At 40.2% G+C, this 17814-nt stretch overlaps 1 protein-coding gene across 3 annotated transcripts in view; it reads left to right on the top strand.

The window, feature by feature from the left end:
- The window catches only part of DAAM2 (dishevelled associated activator of morphogenesis 2), a 201005-nt gene that overhangs the window by 12729 nt on the left and 170462 nt on the right, over nucleotides 1-17814 (top strand). For 2 of the 3 annotated variants that reach the window (XM_050314849.1, XM_050314847.1), the window contains exon 1: nucleotides 12427-12641. The exons of the other annotated variant lie outside the window; for it this stretch is intronic. The gene's annotated coding sequence lies outside the window, so the exon portion shown is untranslated. Of the gene's footprint in view, nucleotides 1-12426; nucleotides 12642-17814 lie in introns of those variants that run through there. 3 annotated transcript variants of the gene reach the window in all.

The raw sequence follows: 17814 nt of genomic DNA, 5'->3' as shown, positions 1-17814 counted from the left end.
GACTTCCTTTTTAGTATAAGAGTCATCATCGGTAAAGTAATGCATTTCAACATGCACATTTTCATCATGACTGTAAAAATATAGTTCCTCAAGTCTGAAAATTTTTGTATGTGTAGAACTTTCTGTTGTTGGCCCTCCTGGGTAAACTAGTACACACTGGTGGAAAGCAAGAGAGGACACATGAAGATTTTCAGAAGTGACTGAAAGAAATTTTCCTGGCCCTAGCAAATCACAACACTGAAAATGAGAGGACAGTCAATTTAAATGAAACCAGTAAGTTCTAAAGGTTTAGAAAACTTCAGGTTGATGCTGAGGCTGAGACTTGCTTCCTGTTTCTTAACAATTTATAAATGCCTTTGTCTCTCTCTAGATGTTGGGCATAACTGTTTGTGTCAACTTCCCTATGTCCCTGTGTATAATCTGCAGGCCCTTTCCTTTAAAGCCTTTGGAATTTACATAACCCTGCAATTGTAGCAATGCAAAATGTGGCTCTGGTTACAATAACAAGGGTTTAGGGAGCGCGGGGAGAGATTGTAGCGGTAAAGGCATAAAAGCAAAACATAACAAAACTCTACATGTTGTTTTAATTTTCAGCAGCCACGTGAGAACTGTCCTGCAGTTCCTGTCTATAAATAAATCTCTGCCGTCATAGGAAGACAAAAGCCAAAACAGTTCACATTCCTCCCAAATTTTCTTAAGGTTATAAAAAGTAAAGGAATGGTAAATATTTCAAATGCAGAGCATGTCTTTGCTAAGGAATGTCAAATTATTACTCAAGGGGGCTGATATTTGCATCAAGTGAAGAAATTTGGCATTAAATCTCTCTTTTCCTGCTCCATCTCTGCCATCTCTTTTGAGAAAGTCACTTAGGAGTGCATATAGATAACGTGCCAGGCAGTACTGCTTAGAACTCCACACACTCACTGCTCTTGTATCAGCTGAGGCAGGAATTGTCTTTGAAATGAATGAGGATTGCACAGAAGCATACCTGTTGCTTCTTGTCAGATGTTACATCCTGGTTCTCTTAGATAGTATGTTAGGAAGGTGGAAACAAGGATCACTGCATTGCACAGTGAGATGCTGTGGCACTGAAAGATGCAGATGTGAATGCAGAATCAAACAGACAATGCTCCATACCGAAAGTAATACTATAGAAATAAGCAGACCTGTTTGGTAAGTAAGGTTATAGTTGTTACATTTAGCTGAACAAAGATTTGGTCACCTGTTAAAATCCAGTTTGTTCATCAGAATGAAAAAATGTTGCAATTGCAAGTGTCATAGGGTAAATGTCTTACCTTTAGACTCAGGCATGAGAAGATGTAATGCCATGTGAATTACATGACTAAGGAAGGATAGCTCTTTAGGGAGCAGAGAGCCCCAGGGTAACCAGGACCATGTGAGGGTTTCTGTACATTAATGAGTTGAAAAGGTTTTGTAGAAGTTCTTTCTAGGAAGGTAGAGGTCCAAGTCTACCATGTGTCAGTGTGGTGAAGTCCCAGGCAGCAAGGCTGGAGGCTGGAAAAGAAATATCAACACCAGCAAACTGGGAAGGAACTGTGGTATGCAGGAAAACTGCTTTAAATTGACCCTGAGCAGTGATATTGCTTTCAATGGGCACAAGGTCTCCCAGAAGAGGGTATCTTTGCATTTCTGAGTGTTCCCTGGAAATCACAGAAAGGAGAAACTGCAGCAGAGGAGGAGCCTGATGTTGCTGTGAAGTAGTTCTTCAGTGATAGCATCTGCTTGTCGATAATAAAGCAGATCAATGCTTTGGTGAATGTCTGTTATATATCAGAAGAGTGAGTAGAGAACACCTTTAGGCAACTAGAGGAAGCTCATAACCTCCTCAATGTCTACTGGAAGAGCAATAGAGCAGGGCACAAGAAACCCAGGAGGTTTCTGGAGTGATGATAGCTTCTGATAACACAGAAAATGGTTGAGCTGAAGAAAGGAGTTGCTCTGGCATTTACAAACAAGGAAGAATGGCTTGAGGGGATGAAAATCAAGGGTAGCTTTGTCTGCAGTGACCAAGGGATGGTAGAGTTCAGGATCCTGAGAGGAGGGAGCAACACAAAAACCAGGATCACAACCTTGGACTTCAGGAGAGCAGACTGTGGCCTGATCAGGGATCTCCTTGAAATAATCCCTCAATACATGGCCCTGGAGAGAAGAGAGGTCGATGAGAGACAAATGATTGTCAAGGATCACATCTTCCAAGCTCAAGTTCATCCTGATGAGCAGGAAATGAAACAAAGTTTACTTACACCTACCTGTGTAGGTAAACAAAGAGCAACTAAACTCAAACATAAAAAGAAAGTTTATAAGGGATGGGAGTATGGTCAGGTGACCTGGAAGGAATATAGAGACACTATCTGAATATGTGGGGATGGGATAAGGAAAACCAAGACTTACCTGGCATTGAATCTCCTAAGAGACATGAAGAATTTCTTCCTCTGCTATATACAATTTGAGGTTGAATAGAGGAATTCACTCTCTTATGTTTCTAATGTGGTATCTTTCACTAGTATCAAATTCTTACAGAGGAAAAAAAAAAACCATAGAGAGTCTGAATTTGTCCCATGTTGATAGACCTGTGTTAAACCTGATATTGTTACTTCGGTGGAAAATGGGGTTAATGAAGGGAAAACGAAGCCTTGTTCTTCTGTTATCCCCAAAAGACTACAATGTCTATGAATAACCTTAAGGCACACATGGAGGAATTGACAATTCTAATGATGTTTCTCTTAAAACAGCTTAGTTAAATACCATGGGAAGCAAACAAGGAAAAGGTCGCTCTAATGGTATTTCCTAAAAAGACAGTACAGCAGCATTTGTGGCATGTCCTAGAGCACAATCATTTGGCTTTAATAAAAAATAATGAAAAAAGCCCAACAACAAGAAAATTAGCAGAATGATAAAAGCAAGTAATTCGTAACAGATTTCTTCCTAAATCCTGGAAGTCATCTGTCTAGAGCAGCTGATAGAAAAAATACAAAGCCAATAGTTCTGTATCAGCTGAAATCCATCTTTTACATGTTAATCACACTCTATGCAGAAAAATTGGTTTCTTTTTCTTTATCAGTGATCACTTATGATCCCTATACTCAAGCTTAATGTGTAGAGTAATAAATCAACAATTTGTCTGCAATGCAGATGTAATCAGTTTGAAGATATAAAGGTACATGTGAGATATTCATATTGGGTTTGATTGTAGAGTGTATTAAGAGCACTGCTGAGCACTTCAGTAAAGAATCACAGAATCACAGATTATGCTGAGTTGAAAGGGACCAACAAGGATCATTGAGTGCACCTCCTGACCCTGCACACAACCATCCCAAGAGTCACACCATGTGCCTGAGAGTATCATACAGATGCTTCTTGAACTGTGTCAGGCTTGGTGCTCTGCTGCGACCACTGCCCTGGGGAGTGTGTTCCAGTGCCCAGTAACCCTTTGGGTGAGGAACCTTTTTCTAATATCCAACCTAAACCTACCCTGACACAACTTCAGCCCATTCCCTCAGGTCCTGTCACTGGTCACCATAGAGAAGAGATCAGAAGCCTTTACATTTTTCCTGCCTCTATATGCCCAAATAGTACCTACTATCTGCATCTTCTCTAGCTTAGTGTCAAGCATGCTCTTCAAATTATCCTGGTTTCAGACGAAGTTTCATCCGAACACTGGAAGGCCAGCCTTTTATTGAAGCTAAAAGACACCATACCAGAACCACTGTACTAGATTCTTCTGTAATTTCTTTTGAAAGTGAAAAAACATTGAAGATAACTTTTATATTGATAGAAAGCTAAAAGGACCTATTTATTTGCAATTGTTTCTCCAAAAGACCATCTCTTCTGTCAAATCAGCTGTACTAACTCATCTGAAGGGGGCTCTTCCTACACAGTGAGGATCTGAATAGGACAGAGACCTACAGAGAGACAAAGAAGGGCAAGTCAGAAACTGTGCAGGTCATCCAGGTTAGTTCTGATTTGCATATAGGGAATAGGAGAAGAACAGAATTTTAGCTATCATTTCTTTTTTCTCAAGTATGTATGAGGTTATCTACATTCAATAGGCAAAAGGAATCTTCTGCCTATTGCAAAGTGGTAAGGTGGTTTTTCAACTTTAGAGCAAGATTAACAGCAAACAGGGCCTCACTATTCCCAGTTATGGACAAACAAGGTGTGTTTAGAAGCAACAGATATCCCAATGTTATAAAAATTGTAACCTCATACCCCATCTGTCTCTTTATCCCATCACCATTTCAACAGAATAGAACTATGTGCTACAAATGTTAGTCACACTCTTACTCAGTCTATTAACTCAGTTTTAGTTATAATTGTAGTCTAAACTGGAGGCATTTCTTGTAAGTTAGTAAATAGGCTTATTGGAAATGGTAGTTTAGTAATGTTCTTGATTTTATGCTCTATTTTTCATCTATTGTTATTCTATTCTTCATTCTTCCAGAGTGACCAACAATTAGAAGAAAACTTAGTGTCAGTGTCTTTCTCCTTGGTACAATTTAGAATCCCTCAGTGTTTTAGTCTATTAAGAACTTGTGCATTCAATTTGTGCATGAAGGCCAATTACACCTAGTGTCTCATGATTTTCAGTGTCCTTTCAATTTCTCTTGTAGTGCTTGCAACAGGCATTTACAGAAACAAAATAATGTGAAACCTTTTCTTCCCGTGATATTTTCACTTTACAGGATCTGAAATGCAGTGAAGTCCTTTCAACCTACAGACTCCAACTCTGCAGCAGTATTTGAGTGCAATGTGAGTGTAAAGTGTGACTGAATTAAGAATGTCATACTTCTGCTGCCCTGAGCAGTAACTTTCCTGTAATTGTCTTCATAGGCATGATAATCTCCCAATATCCTAAATGGTTTCCACAACTGTTATAACCTCACAGACAGCCAATACAGAAAATACAAGTGCTAAACTGCAGATTCTGTTATGTGAAATGAAATATGATGTTTTGCTCACAGCTCCAGTTCTCTAGCTATGTATGAATATGTATGCAAGAGGAACAGATTTACTCCCCATAATTTTAAAACAGTATCATTTTACATCTTTGAAGTCTTCTGGAAAACTGACTAATTCATTCTTGATCAGCTACATCCCTCTAGGTGACAAGTTTCTGCATGTGCAGCGGTTCAGGAGCAAACAAAGCTTTTAGGAGCCCAGTCTCTGCGCATGAACATGTTGCATAGAATCAGGGCCACTACCTACTTAAATATGAGCTGCTCTCTTGGCACACATCAAGCCTCCCTCTGGCTCAGACTACCACGACAGAATTAAACCTTGCAGAATCTGGGTGTGCCCCTCTTCAGTCAACTGCTTCACAGAGAAAGCAATGTATTTTTTGTCTCCAGAGCAACCCAGTCTTCCTGGTAATCCCGCATGTACTACTTAGCACCTCACTGGAGCATGGGTGCTCTGCATTCCCAGTAAACTGAACCCTCTTGCCAAGTACAACAAAGATGGCTTATGTCTTTTTTCTCTCCTGTCCTCACCCTTGCAGTCAAGTAGATTTCCAAGAAAGCAATTCAGCATCCTTTGCACAGAAATAAGGAGCCACCTTTCCGTAGGAACATTGTCCCATTTCCAGGACTCCTAAGCTTACAGGAATTCCTGTAAAGAAGGTCAAGTATTCTCCAGGAAAGTGTGTGTCACAAAATAGGACAGATTCAATGTGATGGAAGTTCTGTCTAAGAAAAATCAGGGCAGCTTAACAGTGGTGTAATGAAGGGAGGGGAAAAAAAAATGCAAAACGACACATGAAAAAAAAAACCAAACCACCAAAGCCCCCAAAGCTAGAATAAAGAGCCTGGCCATCAAATACTGAAACTAAATGTCATTTGCAATTAATTGCTATAATAAGGTCAACTGTGTTCCTAATTGATTTCAGCTTCTTACTAAGGGATCAGTGCTGCTGATTAGTTTGCATGTAAACTTCAGAGAACATGAATAATCAGAGTTTAGCAAGCCACACCAACAGTAACTAATCCTTCTGGCTCTTCTGCAAAGAACACTCACTAAGCAAATGTTGTCCTCTGCCCAGCATCAGAGATGGAGCCAAGACTTGTTCCTCCAGCTACCTTTTTCCACTGAGATGCTACAAAGCACTTAGAAGCACACAGAACTGGCAATATTGAAGTCATTTTCGAAGGAAGTGAGTTTCCTAGCTAGAATGGGAGCGGTGTAATAGCTCTGTCCCCAGTTCTGTAAAGAGGAGGATATTTAGCTGAAGCTCCCTGTCTGCTAAGCAGCTGTTTCAGGATTCATTACTAACCAATTATCATTTACAAAATCCCAAGGCTGTTCTAAGTTGGCATCAGAGTTTTAACATACCTCCATCAGCTTATAACCCACAGAGTTACAAGGGCAGTTTAAAAACTGACATTACTTCTTCCCTTTGGTGTTGTGCTAACCAGATGTCAACCAGAGTAAAGGATGTGGCCTAGACCCTGTATCAGAATAAGGATTGGAAGTAGCCTTTCCCTTTCCCTTTCCCTTTCCCTTTCCCTTTCCCTTTCCCTTTCCCTGTATTGACATTATTTTGATTTTCCTGGAAGTCATTGAGATCTCTGGGTTCATAGCTAGAGACTGACTTTTCTTCTGACTGTATTAATGCCCTATTCTTGGCTGGAACAAGACATGTTGATCTAGATCATTGCTAATTAAATGATGGTCAATACAACATCAGGCATTCCCTAATCACTTTGAAAACTTAAAAAAGCCCTTGTGCCCCTCCCCTCTATACAGATAAACAAATGCACATGTATCAAGGGAGTAAAAGGAAAAAAAAAAACAACTCCAGACCATTTAGAGCCCAAACTAATTTTAAAATTACTATTAGTGGAATTCTATGTTTCAGTGCAGCCCAAGCTGGTCTTTGGATTTTTTTTTCAAAGAGGTAAAAAAAATTCTTGCAAGTGAAAAATATTGAGGAATGTCATTTTGCAGACTGTTATTGGAACAGCTGCCTGGGGACAAGCTCACTCCAGTCCCCTTAGTTTGGATATTTAGTGAATTTAGACAACAACATTTGTTTTACTAATGTTTGTGATACAGATCACCTGTCTGCATACTGCACCTTTCTGTAAGGTGACCATTTACTAGAATATAGATTTAAAAAAAAAAATAATAAATTTTTTTTCTTTGGAAGATGAGACCACATATGCAGAACAGAAGGAAGCATTAATAAATGATGGGGATAGCAGAGGAAGATTCCCTTTTATAAATAGTGCCCTATATTTTATTAACTGAAGTTCTGCTGGAAAGTTGTTTTTCTAAAGCTCTGGTCTGTAAAAAATATCATTAAGAATTTCAAAACAGTCAGAAGGTGTTAGGTGTGAACACAACCCAAGTTTCTTCAAGGCAGGCAAATGAAGTCAATGAAGTTGCTGGCTACAAATGTTTACAGTTGTCAGGGTCTGGTAACTACCTTTAATTGCTGACAGATGATCAGCATTTTGGTGGCAGGAAATTTAATCTAATTCTGGCTGGTTCTGTCTCTTTTGCCTTTAGGGATGTGACTTGAGTTGGGCTGTTATCTGAAAACAGAAATACACTTCGAAGTTATTTGAGAAATACTAAGCAAAACTAAAGGGAAAAATGAAACAATTCCTGTAAAAGTTTCACATTTTTTTAAATTATTATTATTTTACCCTTCCATTGGAGTAAAACTGATTTTCACTTTCTAAAAGCTTATAAGCATCTCCTTTTTGAAGGGTAAATATCTTTTACCATAGCTGTTATTGAAGATGCAGCAATACTGATGTTTTTTCTTTCAGGCTGGCATGTTCCCTTGTCAGCAGACAATTTGTGCAGACCCCTCACTAAATCTTAACCAATACAGGGGTGAGTATTATAATGGGCTCAAGAAGCCAGTGAATGAGAAGGAGCTGTGAACAGGGAAAACACAGGGAAATGGGTGAAAATTGAAATGTGCTGCCTCCAGGAAGGTCCAAACCAGCATTTTACATCTTATTATGATGGATACAGATTTTAATGTAGTTGTAGTTGATGTAAATTCGGTGGTGTGAGCCATTTTATAAAATGAAACCCAAATATTTTTATCTAAGAAAAGTTGGTAGAAGTAGTTTGAGAGGTAGTACAATGACTTAAGGCATTGTCAAGAAATTATCTTCATGCTGAATGCCATAACTTCCATTAAGTGCACAATTCTTACAGATCTAATAAGGTTTAGTTTCTAGGAGCCAATTTATTTACTTTAAACAATAATTTTTTTTAATTGAGAAAATAAATTCACCAAAAATACGTGTTTGTGCTGGGTTTGTAGAGGTAGCTAACTAAAACATATTTTTCAACAGCATCAGGAATGCTGCAGAAAAAGAAAGACACCAGCAATATGTTAGACTCAAAATAACAGCAGTAAGTTCTGTCACATTTTCACTCAAATATCTGTATGAATACTCATGTAAGTGCATACATGCATGCACAGGTATGTGCATGCATTATGATTCATCAAGCACAAACCAATCTGGTGCCATTAACAGTTTTAGTGTTTAATTAATAATGAATATTATTTCAGATGAGCAGATGTCCAAATCCCTACTTTTTTAAAGTTCCAAGCAAGCTCTAAAAACCATATATCAACACATTAAAGATGTTGGTCAGGACTGAAAAACTTTAATCTGAATCTTTAATCCTGAATCAGAGCATAGTTCCATTCTTATTCATCTGGCAGTCAGTGGGAGTGAAATCCAGCCCTTAGATGTGATGGTGTGGTTTGAGCCAAAAGATAAAAATAATTTTAGAAAAATTATATTAACTAAATGAATATACATGTTTTTCTATTGTATTAACTATATATGCTTCATTTCAGCCCCTCAGAAACAGGAGACAATTTCTTGTGGTTTGTTGATAAATAAGTACAGTGATGCTTCCAACACAGCCAATGTCAGTGTACAGTAGTAATACTGCTCTGCATGTCACACTCAAGAGATGCTGCAAACATTGTGTGGCATTTCAGAGACCAGGGGACACGTAGGAAAAAAAAAACTCTGTAGAGAGGATATGAAAGTCTTGCTGGTTCTGTACCCTGTGGTGACTGAGCTGCATACCCTGTGGCTGCACTGGGTGGTGGTGTCAGGCAAGGCATGTAGCCAAGTGCACAGAGCCGTGGTGTTTAATCTCATTGTCAGATGGAGCAGGCAGCCTGGCACTGTGTCTCCTCTCACAATGGGCACTTTTGTTGTTAGATTAATATATCCGTGTCCTTTTGTTTTGACGAGGGATCTAACAAACAGTTTATATCTCTAGAGGTGGAGCAACATCTCAGAGAAGCTTTTGCTTCTGCCTTCTGAAGGGAATCTGCTTTTGAGCAGCAAATAATCTCTTTGGTTTTGTATGTCCCTTTCGCCTTGTCTTTTCACTCCTTACTATTCTGGGCCCTTATACAAAGCTTTTTGGTTTTGACCTTGGTTTTTCTACCTAAAAATGCTTGTGAAAATAGGCAGGTGATTTCTTTAGTTATTTTATTCCTAAATTCAGAAGGAGCTGCCTTTGTAGGTATGTTTGTGCTGTCTTGGAAAGTAGACCTTATGTTCAGAAGACAAATGCAGCTTTTTCTTTCATAGCAACCTTCTAGTTTTTCTGTCCCCTATAAGCTAAGACACCAAAATAGCTCCTATTAAATGTCCCTTCTTGTCCAAGGGGATTACTCTGCAGAATCAAACATTTTTGCAAACTGCAACACTTCAGTTTTCACTAATGTATCTCCAGTTCAGTATTTCATAATAAAATGCTGTCTTCTTTGTCAGCTTTCATCCCAAGCTGTTAGTAATGCAAGTAGAAATATGTAACACCAGAGTCTAATTTACCTTTTTTTATCAGGGAAACAAAGTCACAGAAAGAACCAGTGATTTATCTAGTCTCATTTACTGATGACTAAATATCGAAGCATGCAGCAGAATTTGAATTCTATGTCCTTTATTTTATTTAATATACTGCACATTTCTCCTACAGCCAGTAATAGAAACCAGGAATTGTGCTGTAACCATGAGACAATGCTCTGTCAATGGAACATCCAGATGCTGTGGTGAGAGGGGGCCAGCTTTCACATGGGATTATGAGGAGAGTAAGGAGCAACATATGTAAGGAACAGCAGATATTCCTTTTTTTATCTTAACATTTATGGTGATTAGATCATTCTTCCAGTGGCACAAACCTGTTTCCTGCTAGGCACTTTCTGGTGTTTTGCTTGTTCTTGTTTTGTGTGTGCAGAGCAATGGAGCATCACTGTAGCTCCCTCCAGTCCCAGTTTCTCTCCATCATTGGTATCTTTGCCATTCAATTCCCCATCCACTACAGCAACTTACAGTGTTGTCTCATAGACAGATTCTTCCTGTTTTGAACTTATCCTAATAACCTTAGCTAAGGTATCAAGTGGATGACCATCTTTGTCTTCAAGATGGGTGTTTTGTTAACTTTTAACTGATGGACAAGGGCCATTTACCTTGGTTATATTGTATCGTAATAAATGGTTCACTGTGCTAAGGTGAGAAGCAAGATAGCCTTGGACATGTGAGCCTGCCTAACCCTTGTCCCTTGGCCTGCTACTGCAAGTTAGTTTCTAGGGCTGTGTACAGTTCTCTGGCTCCAGAACCTTAGCTGGAGGAAGGAGACAGATGGAAGAGAAGGAAGCAGTTTATCCTTCCCAGGTCTCCTTTCAGTTCTTCTTTCCTCTTCCAATGAGCAGCTGAGAGGATACAGGGAAAAAGGGAGGATCGAGACAGTTAGATGGAGCTCAAAAGTTAGAAATCAGCTGCAGAAGTACCTGGCAGAAGGGGGAAATAGGGAGTAAATGGGGTAGGACTTGGGGGATGAGATGAAAAAAGTGGTGGGAAGAGATGTAAGTGGAAAATGAGGATTAATAGGGTAACAGACATGTGTGAATGGAGGGGAAGACTGACGGAATTGTAAGATCTCTTCTACCGGGCATCACATGTAGTTTGCATGTATAAATCACATAAAACTTTCCCAGGCTTTATGCTGAATAAGGCAGGAGCATAGTACAGCTCATGCTAGAGGAACGCTGATGGGTCCCTGTGGTTTAATACGAGGCTAATAATGCTGAACATTATAATTTAGTAATGTGGCCAAATGGCTGCTTTGCTTATGGGGCAGAAGTTATACATGCTAGTAGTTAGCGGGTACCTACTGAGCCTGTTTGTGATGGGCCATTATCATTAAAAGGGCTGGATTGCTTTGTAGCCAGGTCCTTCTCCATAGGACCAAAGAAACAGAAAGACATCGTGGCTTCCTAGCACTTTGTAGCCATTCTGTACTGTGCATTGGTGTAAGCTAAGGCAGAGAGGACAGGACAGCGGTGACTTAGCCTCATCTTGTTTGGTTTGGCTTGTCAATTTGAAGACAGTATTTTTCCCCTGTAACTTGCTTTCTCTAGATGTGTCACTAAAGATACATGTATTCATGTGTATATATGACTTTGCCTTGTGATATGTGTTGATTTGTGTTGTCATCATGAGAGCTCAGTTATTGTAATGAAAACAAATGACTTACACATACAGAGAGCAAACCATACATTTCCATGAGTTAAAAAAAAAAAAAAAGAGAGAGATTTTGCAGATGGCATTACTATCTCTGAATTTCAGTGTTTCTGTTTAACAGAGAATGTGGTTTCTTCCACTGCAGACAGCAACACACACGAGGCAGACAACTCCCCCATATTAATATCAGATATAGTTGAAAGTGAAGTCAGAAAACACAACACATGCTAGAAACAGTGGTTTACACGGGATTAAAGCTATCTAGAAAAAGGATGCAGAGGAAAAACTAGGAAATGAGGGCTTTTTATTTAGTCACATCACATCCTCTCCATTACAGGGAATAAAATCTCTTAGGGTCAAACTCTGCCGAATGCCCGGGGATATCCCTATCCCAGTGCCGCTGCATAGCATGGGCTACTGACAGTGTGTCACAGCGTAAGGCAAGGAGCGGGAGGCTGGAGTGGGCGCACTGCACCCCACGGGAGTCCCAGCGCCCACAGCCCGGGGAACGGGGCAGCCCCCGCCGCCTCCTGCCCCGCCGGCGTTGCGGAGGGCATGAAGTAAGCAAAAACTAAAACCCGCAACACCCGAAAGCCTTGAAAGGAAAGCTGTGCAGAAGAGTGTTGCTCTTGCCCCCGAGGCGCGCAGGCAGCCGTCTGGCACGGCGATGGCTGTCGGGGGGCGGCGGCCGTGAGTCTGTCCTGTGCCCCCGCCGCGCCGGCCCGAGCAGCGCCGCTCGCTCCCGGCTCCGTGCGCTCCTGCCAGCCCGGGGCTGGGCCCTTTAAGAAAGCACAGCACAGTAGCAGGGGCCGGCCCTGCCTCCCGCAGCCTGCAGCGCTGGAGCGGGGCTGGGGAATGGGAAGCAGTTCCTGGTCTGGGTCCGAGGGAGCGCACGTAGCAGCGGCAGCCGCTGCTGCCGCAGCAGGAGCAGCAGCAGCAGCAGCAGCAGCAGCAGCAGCAGCAGGCACCCCAGCTCCACTCGCCCAGCAGCATCCAGCGTGGGGATCAGCGTTCTGCCTGGCTCCCTGACACGGGATGGACGTTCCTGAGCACTGAGCTCAGCCGCTGTAAAAAGCAAGTAGGAAAATATACAGCTGGATAAAATTGGTAAGTCAAACTAAAGTCACATCCTGCTCCTTGGGCTGCAGTTTTCCATTTTCTTAATTTGTAATGTTCTTTGCAAGCCTTTTTTTTTTTTTTCGTCTTCTAAGTAAGAGCAGCTGGGAAAACATGGAGGCAAAATAAAAGCGTAAAAAAACTTTGAGGATTTGTTAGTGTTTGCGCTCCTATTTTTTAAAATCCTCTTTCCACATTGACGCTTTGCTGCAGGAGCGAGGAAGGAGAAACCAGCAAGTGCTTTTGCATGTGGGGGGACAGAAAGCTAGTACCAGTTGTAATTGGCTTTTCTCGCGGAGATGATTAAAGAGGGAGATTTGAAACAGAACAAAAAAAAAAAAAAAAAAAAAAAAAAAAACCACCCCAAACTTTCAAGAACTTGAAGTGACTTGTCCCTTGCTTTTCCAGAGTAAAAACATGTCCCATGTTGAAGAGATTTAAAACGCACACTGCAACAGAAATAAGGAACTTTTAAAAACTGTGTTCTCAGTGTGAATCTGGGTGCCAAAGTATTGCCGGGCAAATGTTGTGTATGTTTGTTTAAATTTAACTAAATCCATCGGCAGCCCTGGGAGGGCAGAGGCACGAGATGCCATTTCCCCTTGCAATGGACAGAGGGCGCTGTTGCTGCACCTGGCATCAACCTCCCTGAAATGGGGACCTGGTAAAAATTCAAGAGAAAAATCGAGTACAGGCAAGATGTTTTAAGCAATTAAACCAGAAATTGTCCGCACGTGCAGAAAGCTACAGTGCATAGCATCCAGTTATAGTAGTCAATGTTTTGAGTTTTTGTTCCCTTAAGTTTTGGGTCAGTTCGGTTTTTTTGTTTGATTGTTTTTAAAGAGGTGATCTGAACTATAAAGATAAATATATTAGAGCCTGGTTATGACCCTGTTATCTTTTCTGGAGTCAGCCTGGATCAAAAAGGGAAGGGAAAGTGTGGACTATCTTGATGGCAATGTTACTTTAGTAATGATGTGGGAGATGAGGAGGAACTGTCACTCAGTGTTGATCAAGTTGCAGGCTGGAGTTAGACATCTGACATGAGAACATATCCTTTGTATCCAGTACAGATGTGTGGCGGAGGGTAGAGAGCTATAAGCTGAATATGACTGGTAAACCCTAATGACTGAACTGCATATTGCCAAGTAGTTTGGGGTAAGGGGGAAGGTCATGTCCAGGCAGCTTTCCTCATAGAAATCTCAATACCACTACAGGTACAAGAGGCTGATAGTTGTGCCATATTTTACCCACATATAACAAAGAGAATAAACAGCAATAAAATGTTCTTATCTTTGTGTGTGTGTACCTGCTTATGCATAACCTGGTGTGTATAATAATATTCTACTGCTTTGTGGAATAGGCATTTGGGTTTCCTTAATTCAAAGGCTTTTAAAGGAATGAAGGTATTATTTTAACTAGTGCAGTTCTCTTGTGAGTAGAGAAGGATCAGAGTTGTCGGGTTTCCCTCTGATGTAACCTCTGTTAGAACTTGATGTTTCTGTTGTGACCTGGTGCTTTGGATGTGCCTTGATCAAGATGTTTCTGTCTGACTGTATTCCTGTTACTTACAAATCACTTGCAGTGGAGTGGAAAGATTTGCAGGTTTTGAGTCCTTAATGTGAGACATGCTGGGCAAAGCAGATTAAAAGAACTGAATGACCATATGGAACACAGTCATTCTGGCTTCCAATTATTATGCCTCACTGAAAAGTGTAGAGTTCTACTACTTCTGCTGAAACAGTGGAGTGTGTGAACCGAAGTCAACTTTAATTCCTGCAAGGGACAGTTAAACAGTTATTATATCCTTGTGATCTTAGTAGTTTTTCAGGAAAAAAACAGCCATTTCTTTATACTCCTTAAGGTTCATTAGACATCCAGGTATGAATGGCCCTTTGAAATGATTTACTAGATCAGAGAAAGGATTTCCCTTTTCAGTTCCTCTCCGAACTAACAAGCATTAGTCAGGTGCCTGACTGCTGCCTCAGTAACTTACTGAGGAATCTCTTTGACTTCCTTCCAGCAGACTGCTTGATGGGACTACTCAGCTGTCCACTGTGTGAGGTGCAGGACATGCTGAACCCTCACCCAGTGGAGCAAGTACATTGAGAGTGATAGAACTATCAGACATTCTGAGACACATCTGAGCCTAGCAGATGCTTGCCTTGGTACGGAGCTAATTTATGCATTCAGGGTGTCTCCTCCACCATCACTGATGTTCAGTTAAGCTTTTAGCAGTTACATCTCCTATTTGTCTGAATTACTTCTTTAATAGGGTAGTTGAAGTTGTTTCAGTTTAATTCTCTTACTTGCCTATATTTCAAATTAAAATCTTTGCTTCACAAAGGGAGGAGACTGTTTGATATGCCTGATTTGATTTTTACTGTGTTGTTTGGAAATTCACTTTAGTATGTGTTTTATTTTGCTCCCAAGTGTTTTGCTTTGAGTTATTTTGTGCCTGAAAGTCAACAATGTAAGTCTGTCTGTGGCTGATGTTGAGGTCACACAGTTAACTCCTGCAGAGTTCCCAAACCTGTAGCTTAATATGACATGTGTGTGAGATATTTCAAGTGTAAAGGAATCCTCCCCCTATATTTATGCCAAATTAAAGAAACTGAGCTTCCTTGAGTAGCTTTTTTCATAAGAGACCATTAATCTTTTTTCCTGCCAGTAGATACTGATACATGTTGGCAGTGCTGTAAATTCTGTGCCTGTCATTGCAGTACTTGTCTACTACTTGCTTACACTGACAGTAACTCTGCTAACTGAATCTATCTAGAGCGAGACTCATGGTTACTTAAAAAATTGCAGTCAGTTTGCTTTCTAATATAATTTGTTTTGGTCACTGTTTGGAGAGCTTCAGGTTCTTGTTGCTAATTCATCTTTGAGCATCTTACCATAGTCTACTTGATGAACCCTATTGCAAAATCCTTTCTCTTAGGATGTTTCTGGTTTCATAAAGTGCCGGTTACCAGAGGTTATGAAGGCTTGTGATGCTCACATAACTGAGGTGAATCTGGCCTTATTCTTTGCTGTAGGTAGAGCTTCTTTTTGCCTTGTATAACAGAACCAGGATCCCAACTTAAAACCTCAGTTGCATATCAAAAGCTCACTGTGCTGATGGTATAGTAACCTGCCTTGTGTTTTGATAAGAGATTTCATAGTTTTTTACACTGAACAGTGACAGATGTGACTTTATGCCTGATTTATATGCCTGTCTCTACTTTTGCAGTCATTTGGAATTCCACATTTTCCATTACACGTGGGACAATTTTATCTCTGTAAGTGGAGACCTCTCAAGATGTTGTCCTGTGCAAGATGAAAAAATGTTAACTTTCAGAGGAGGTGAAGGAAAGTAAATAAGACCTACTCTTATTTAGCTCTTAAGGTGGATGTGGAAAGCAGTTAATTCAGGAATGTGTTACCCAAAGAATAATTTCAGTGGAGTAGATACCTCTATGCAGCTAGTGCTGACTCTAGTACATCAATCATCTTCTGTCTGAGATGATGACTAAGCAGTTACTTTTCTTATATGTGATTCCAAAGTTCTTTTCTTGTTAGTCAGATTCATCTGAATCCTTGAAAAAACATCAATCTCTCTTTAATCTCAATCTATTATTAAGAGTATTATTTCTTAAACAATAATGAACAAGAAGTCTTAAAAAACTTTTAGGCACTCTACCAGTTTAGTTATACTTATAAAAACATGGTAGGGACCTAATATATCATTAAATTATCACATTTAAATACTACATTGACCTTGCCAACCAGTAAATCAAAGCAATGACAAAATCCCTTTTGTTCTTTTTGCTACACCCTGAAACCTGTGAAATAATCTTCTGGGCACGTATCAAAAGTATATATCAAGTTGATGTGTTTTGTAGCATGAAATGGGGAAAAGAGGTAGGAATTTTTAGATCCTACGGACAAAATAAGGCCCTGCTGAGATCTCCTCCCACCTCCTTTTTTTATAATCAGTTAAATTCAGGAGACCATGGATTGTAAAGTTTCTATCTGAGAAGAAAAAACAAACCGGCAGCTGTCAGTACTGCTATTTAGTAAGGGCTGCACTTCTCAGTGCCTTCATTGGAAAGAATAAGTTTTATATTCAGGGCTGTTTCTTACTATCCTGTTCCTTGTCAAATCGTTCCTTTGAGGAGGGGGCAGGTTGTGGCGTGTAACTGCTTCACAGTGCAACTGCTGACTTATGAACTGGAGCACAGAGTAAAAGCAATTCTGAAGTCTTCTTCTGCATCACTTTTGGTTTCCTGCTGTCACACATTGTTCTGTTTGAGAAACATGACATGGTAAGAAATGTGGATGGGCAGGAGGAGAATAAAATAATGAACTATCTTTTATGCCACGTTGTGTACAATGCAATATCCAGGGGCAACAGGTAGGCTAATGGCACTCTTTGCAACTGCCTTTCCCAATTCTTTTCACTTGGGCTTCACTTTTTTTTTTCCACTGGGCATTTTTTTGTTTAGCCAACATGACATGTTACCCAGAGTGTGTGTCTAGCTCTGCAGGCCTCTTTCCAGATATATTGAGAGGTACCTGTAACTTTACCTACATCTGTTATTAACCGGCATGATCATACGGCTCTGTTTATTTTGAAATCATTGGAAAGTACATGAAGAAACACTGTAATTTTATTTCTCCACAAGAATCTTTTCCAGCAGCTGATGAAACCCATGCTCATGCCAAATGAAAAGCTCTTGTGTTATCATTTTCAGTTAATTAAAAAAATAAACACCAATCCCTTACAGCAGTCGTTTTATAAATACTGTGTGTGTATTTGAGCGTGTATGTGCATGCCTACGCCAGTTCTTCACTCTCATATTGGCAGCTTGTGCCTTTGACAGCAGACTGGGAATTATTCTACACTTTCATGTTCAGGACTTGATGCAGGGATACAGGGGTGGATGAAGGAGTTTGTTTGTTTTAGTACATCTTACACCAGCTGAAAGAGACCCAAAATAAAGTAAAAACTTTAGTGTCTGTATCATAATGGCAACTTTTTTTTGGGGGTGTCTTTTTTTCTGTTTTCCTTGTGGGTTTTGTGTTTAGTGGTTGTTGGTTTTTTTATTTGATTAGTTGGTTCGTTTTTAAGAAAACATGCAAAAAGACTCTATTTTTGTCTTCTGGTAGGCAAGCAAAACAT

The sequence above is a fragment of the Myiozetetes cayanensis genome, unplaced genomic scaffold (assembly GCF_022539395.1).
Source record: "Myiozetetes cayanensis isolate MyiCay16 unplaced genomic scaffold, myiCay2020 scf2-11, whole genome shotgun sequence".
Classification (NCBI taxonomy): Eukaryota; Metazoa; Chordata; class Aves; order Passeriformes; family Tyrannidae; genus Myiozetetes; species Myiozetetes cayanensis.
The sequence above is the reverse complement of the archived record's forward strand: the minus strand, read 5'-3'. Positions and strand labels throughout refer to the sequence as shown.